This window comes from Lactuca serriola, chromosome 9, assembly GCF_051521515.1.
Source record: "Lactuca serriola cultivar US96UC23 chromosome 9, Lser_US96UC23_V15, whole genome shotgun sequence".
Classification (NCBI taxonomy): Eukaryota; Viridiplantae; Streptophyta; class Magnoliopsida; order Asterales; family Asteraceae; genus Lactuca; species Lactuca serriola.
The window spans coordinates 204,881,659-204,888,509 of record NC_136416.1 but is presented as its reverse complement, the minus strand read 5'-3'; positions in this window follow the sequence as shown (position 1 = coordinate 204,888,509).

Genomic DNA, 6,851 nt, shown 5'->3' with positions numbered 1-6,851 from the left:
TATTGGCATTATGGAGCAAATATGGCATGCATGAATGTAAAGATCGAAGCTTTACGTGACATTCAAGCCTTGGGAGACTAGATCTAGAGTTTGGAGTGGTAGATCTGCATTATAACATCTGAATGAGAATACAGACTGAATGGACTCGCCGAGTCAATGAGTTGACTCGACGAGTCAGCTAGGGTTTTCCCAATTAGACTGAACATACGGCAACTCGGCGAGTTGACGGGTCAACTCGACGAGTTGAGTTAGACTTTCATGAGGGTTCTGAGGAACCGAATGGACTCGACGAGTCGCATAGATGCAATCGACGAGTTGGGTCAACATGGACTGTCGACTTGAGTGTTGACTTCTGTTGACTTTAGGGTTTGGTCAAATTTGAGGGATAAAGGTCATGGAGGGGTAAAATGGTCTTTACCCATCCCAAGAGTTAAATAGGGGTTATCATGAGTTTATTTAGTGTTGTGATGTTTAAGTGTTAATTAGAGATACTTATTCATGTAGGCGGGAATTAGACTGTTCGAGGGGTATTCAGTTTCTTTGCTTGCTTCCGAGGTGAGTCTTCTCATTATACTTACCATGAGTGGTATCTTTGTGCGACTGGAGGGTCCTATGTGCTTACTTGAGTTATATGATATTATGCAGTTTGTCTGTGTGATAAATATGTTGTATTTCGTGCTAACTAAGATAGGACCGGAGGATCCAAACCAAGTTGTGGGATTGGAGGATCTTCACTGAGATACTGGACTAGAGGGTCCAAACCGAGTTGTGAGACTGGAGGGTTCTCATTGAGACACATGACCATATGGTCCACACTAAGACACATGTGACCGAATGGTCCATTCCGAGTTATAGCCATGAGAGGCTTATTATTTGTCTATGTGGTATTTTGGGGAACTCATTAAGCTTCATGCTTACCTTGTTATGTTATATGTGTTTTAGGTATTTCTCAGGATCTCAAGAAGGCGCCGACTTGATTTTACACACGAGATGGGGTTATGTTTTTGGAGGATCTCAGATTTTATTCAACAATTATGAAAACTTTTTTTCGATAATTTGACAATTGGAGATTCATGTGAAATGTGTTAATGAGATTTATGTGATTTTAAAATGAAAAATTTGTTTGAAAATTTACAGTGTTACAAGTTGGTATCATATCCTTGGTTTGAGGGATTCAGATGTATATTCAGGTGTGATTTCCCAAAATACCCTTACTTATTTGTTTTATGAGATATTAGTGATGCATGCTAGAGGATAGGCTAGGTATTTCATATTTTATGGCCAGAGTTTCCTGATTTATGATGCCTTAGCCTAGGAGTTGTTGCTATCTATTATGTGCCTTGAGTATGTGCTGAGTATGAGTATCTAGTAGGAATCTTTTAGAGAGAGTTTTGAGTAGTGGAGTAATCTAGGAGAGATACCTAGATGTGCTTTTGGAGGAATCTATTGAGAGGGTAGTTAGATGCCACGAGGGGTAGGGTTGCTTGAGTCAGCGATGCCTTTTGATTTGTGGATAGAGCAAGAGGAGTTATATGCCAGAGTGGTTTTACATGCTGGTGGAGGCTATTCGATGCCTGAATGTTGCTTACTTTGTACTTTGTGGAACTCTTGATGATGGGAGTCAGGTACCGAGTGAATATGACGATATTCCGGAGGTAGATGGCCGACATCATGAAGAGTTCTTCAGCAGCTGATGGCAAAAAAGTGTGAGAACCTTGGAAGAGCCTGGGTAGTGACTTTAGTCAGTTCAGTATGATGATAGGGAGAATATTCGCTGGAGAGCGACCATGTGTAACGGGATAAGTGATCGAGAAGGTTGAGGAGCTAATTAGGAAATCTGAGACTATCCGTGTGGAAAGTATGGGTAGATGTGGTAGGTAGTATGGGTCCATACTACTGAAATCAGAGGACCCATACTTGAAGCAGGGAGAATCCCGTAGTTTCTAAATAGCAGGTTGAGGGGAGATAACATGGTTTAGGTACCATGATTCGTAGTAAAGGGTATTTTTCATCTTTACCAGTTATCTGACGATGGGTGTTCGGATTGAGAGAGAGGATACGGTAAACTATGGGGCCATATCGATTGAGCTTAAATGCAGTGTACCTTGTGAGGGAATTATGTTTAGATCCCGAGGAGTTGACTGGTGGACTGCTAGTTGGAGTCGCAGGACTTGAGGAAAAAGTGGAGGTGATACGCTGGGGAGAATTTCGATCTAGGTTGAGTGATCGACCGATGGTTGAGATGTCACATCCTGTGACCAAGATTACACTATTTCCGCTTCTCGTGTGGAGTGAACCTGAGAACGAGTTTCTGGTTCCAGAGTTCGGAAGTAATTCTGTGGGGTATCATTTAGTTGCAATGTTTTCACCAGAGTAATTGTGATATGTTGCTGCGAGGTATTTCTTATACCGTGAAAGAGTCATTAGTGGGGACTGAGATGGATGAGGACACGGAGATTCCTTGGTCAGTAAGGCATACTTTTCAGCAGCAATTACAGGTGATCAAGAGGAGTATATCGGGGCAACGGCCCTCGCTTCCAACGTTCTATATCGTCTGTGAGAGTGAGGTCTCTTGCTTCTATGATGATCCACACGATGGAATGTTGGTTGAGAGATCAGAGATGTGGTGTGTGATAGTGCATTATTTCCAGATCGAGAGTCGTGACTAATTCGGGACAGTTGGGATATCCGACGGTGTGTCGGTATGAGATTTCGAGATGACTAGAGGCAGTCACGTAGGGAGGATTCCGTAAATTTCATATGAGATTCAGGATATTTTGAGTTGCTTGGTATCTATTGGGAAGATCATCAAGTGTTACGTTTTACGTTCCAAGAGTCAAGTGTGATGTACCCAGTGAAACAGTATGTGGAGTAGATTGTTGGTATGCCAATTGGTGATGGTTCGAACCCTGAGTGGGGGAGAACTAGGTATTTTATTGAGAGGAACAACGATTTGTTCAAGTGCGGTTAGAGAACTAGTTATGGAGGTCCATGGTACGGACATGTGAGACTCGGGTTATTGGTGGATGAGGCAAGATGCAGAGCGAGATGATGCATGTTGGATGTGTTTAGGAAAGGATGAGTGTATCCATAGCGAGTAGCCGTTGGACAAGGACCTTATTGTGGTTAGGAATTCTTTGATTTTGTAGTGGGTAAGTTCGAGGTAGTTGGCCCATTGAGGTCCAGTTTCGACTGTTGAGGATTTCTAGTTAGATGTATGGGTTGTTATATGCGCTTTGGGAAGGGCAACGATTAATTTGGCAACCAACTTCGGAGTCGGTATGAGTATTCGCACATGAGTTTTGAGCAGTAGAGGATGGGGTTTCGGATGGTTGTCAACGTGTTCTTAGCCAATGAAAATTCCTCTGTGTTTCAAATTGTGAGTTGGAGTAGTCCGAGATATCCGTGTATGATACTACGAGTAGAAGATCAGTGGTTGAGACAAAACATCGTGGGGTTCTGTGATAGTGTACCGAGGTATCCGAGTATGATGCCCTAAATATTTGGATTATTCGAGACTTAAGTTTAGTGGATTATTGAGTTTCTATTGTTCCAGTCGGATCCCTTAAGTTAATTGTCATCGAACGAGATTATCAATAAATGTGAATTGTAGACAGAGAAGGTGTTTTGTTGTGACGACTGTTGTCAGGAGTAGCGATGTTTAACCTAGGTAGGTGTGCGTACCTATCTATGATTGGACCGCGGAGCATGAGTTAGTGAACTCAGTGGGGTGACGACTTGAGGATGAGATTGTGGGGTGATAAGAGATCGATTGGATCTGAGTGGGAGTAATCACTCGGGACTGCCATGGAAAAACCATGGGGTGAGCCCACGGCGAATGAGAGAGTGTTGTGAAACTGCAGGGAGTTGTAGCTTTCACGAGTCAACGATAGTGTATTGAGAAACTATGGGGAGTCGTAGCTTTCACGAGTCAGTAAGAGAGTGTTGTGAAACTGCGGGGAGTTGTAGCTTTCACGATTCGGTGAGAGAGTATTGTGAAACTGCGGGGAGTCGTAGATTTCACGAATCAGTAAGAGAGTGTCGTAAGGCTGCGGGGAGCCATAGCATTCGCGATTCAGTGCGAGTGTATTGTCAAATTGCGGGGAGCTGTATCTTTCACGAGTCAGTGGGAGAGTGTCGTGAGTCTGTGGGGGGTTGTAGCATTCACGAGTTAGTGAGGTAGTGTCTTAGGACTACGGGGAGCCGTAGCACTCATTAGTCGATAAGAAAGAATGTCGTAACTACGGGGAGCCATAGTATTCGCTAGTCAGAGCATGACGCATAGGAGTTTTTAGGCTTGGGTAGCCTTACGAATTGAGTCTTTGGGAAACTAGAGGCCAGATCAGGGGCGAGATTGGCATCTCCGTGTTGGTCGGAAATCGTTACATCCCGATTGGAGAAGTGGTGTACGCGTAGATTTGTAGATCACGAGGCATAAGTTGAGTATCAGATTGGAGATGAGTGGTTCTAATTCTTCTGATGAATTATATTCCCGAGCTTGAGTTTGGTTCTATTGTGTAATGAGTAGGCAGGATGAGATTCCGTATCTTCTAATGGGTTTCATTTTTAAAGGAATGGGTTCCATCTAATGTCTTAGACCTGAGCGATTTAGTTCGTTGGTTTGGGAAGGACCACAAGACGCAGGTAACTAGTGAGTGGTAGGCGATAGAGTTCGGAGGTAAAGCCACTTCAGATGTGGTTGTAGTATTCGCACGAGGTAAAGCGAGCTTCATCACTGGTGTGTCATATGATGGGTAGAGATAGCTATTGTGAGAAGGAAGTCTGTAAAGATCATTTATTGGGTGTGCAATGGGTAGCCTTTGGAGGTCCTACTGTTTGGTCAGGAGTTGACCTTGTGTGCAGTGTTGGAGGGGTATTTAAGAGGAAATTGGGGCTTATGAGTATATATCTCAGAGGATAGTTCCGATCGAGCCTGATCATTTTATTGTGACTGAGGGCATAGTGTAGAGGTTCATTTTTTTTAGATGGGCTCTGATAACAGTGCAGGTGGTGGGTGCATGGTGAGATGTGATCCTTCCATTCCTTTTGAGCTATGATCTGGATCGATTGGTATATCTGACATGAGTAATCGATAGCCACTTATTAGTCAACGACCTGTTACTATCAGTCGCAACAAGAAAATCAGAGCTGGCAGTGTGTTATCGGGGTCTATTATTCGATGAGCGAGTAACATGATGTTATCTTGCATGGGCGGTCTGGCAGGGAGACAGAACACTAGAGTTTTTGGGTTTCTTTGGAGTGAAATTTATATATGATATGAGATTCTTTCGATAGTGCTTTTCGGGTTATTGGGGTCAATCTATGTGTTGTTGTAGAGCGATTTCGAGGGAGAAATCTAATTCAAGTGGGGGAGAATTGCAACATCCCGAAATTTCAGGTATCATATTTAAGCAATTTATATTATTTTTGGCAGAGCAACTCGATGAGTTGGGTGCCCAACTCGGCGAGTGGAGACGGTTTTGGCCAGGTGGGTTTAATGACCAACTCGATGAGTCAGATAGCCGACTTGCTGAGTTGGCGTTGTGTGAGGAAACCCTAAATCTTCGGGTTTGTGTCCTATTTAAAGGGCCTTAAGCCTCATTTCTGCCTCCCTCATCACCCTTGAGCACTGTGACGAACCCTAATCGAGTTTTAGCTTGTCATGTGATAAGGAGAGGCTATCTTGAGCATTTTGGTGAACCTTCAGAGAAGAAAAGGAAAGCATTAAGGCTTGGAGCAAGGAGGGACATTTGGATCTAGAGCTTCTCAGTGGATAACTTCAGTTTGAGGTAAAAAGATTCTATCTTGATCATTTTTATTGTAAGATCTTATTTTGGGGGAGTTCTAGGGCTTTTCCCCATCCTTCTTGTGTTATTGAGGATTTGAGATTGTTATTGCTACATAACAATCAAGGTATGATCTAAACCCTAATTTATATGTTATATTGATTATCATATGCTAGATCTAGGGTTTATAGTCTTGGATGACTTGCATGTACAATAGAGAAACCTAGATCCAAGCATTAGGGTTTGTATGAGCACATAGGATGTTCTTATAGCTAAAACCCATCAGTGGTATCAGAGCCTTGATTAGTTTCTATTGTAGTGATGCCTTGTATGTTTGTTCAAGTTGCAAAAACGCTTTTGGCCCTTCTGCCTGATGAACTCGGCAAGTACCACAGTGTACTCGGCAAGTAGGCCTCAACTCGGCGAGTCCAATGTGGTACTCGGCGAGTTCGAGCGTCAGATGGAGCTATTTTCGGGATTTTTTGTTGTTTTACTCTTGGATACTTGCCTTATCTGTTCTAGGTCATTACAATCCGATTTTAAACATATTTATGAGTATATCCTTGATTAAACAAAAGATAATTACCAATTGATTAGATAATAACTTCCTTATATGATAAAGTTTGATTATTTGTAGTAATTAGGTAACTTATTTTGCAAGAAATTGAAATTAGGTCAAATATAGATAATGATGAAATTAATTGTTTCATTTATATTATTTGTTATTTGATCCTTGTGTTATGAAAAGTTTCAATTTTCCCCTTTAGGTTTTATAGTTTAAATTTGAACTCAAAAGTTTTGTTTTGAAATTTAAATAGTTGAAACCCTAATGTTTTGAAAAAGGGTTTCAAAACTTGCCCTCAAGTTTAGGAATTTAAATTTTGATTAAAAGTTTAATTTTGATGTACATTTAAATTCTAAACCCTAATGTTTTGAAATGTTTCAAAACTTGCCCTCAAGTTTTGGAATTTAAAGTTGATTAAAGGTTTAATTTAGGAATGTTAAATTCCAAAACCCTAATATTGTTTTGAAAAGTTCAAATCACAACCTTATGGTTTTATTAAT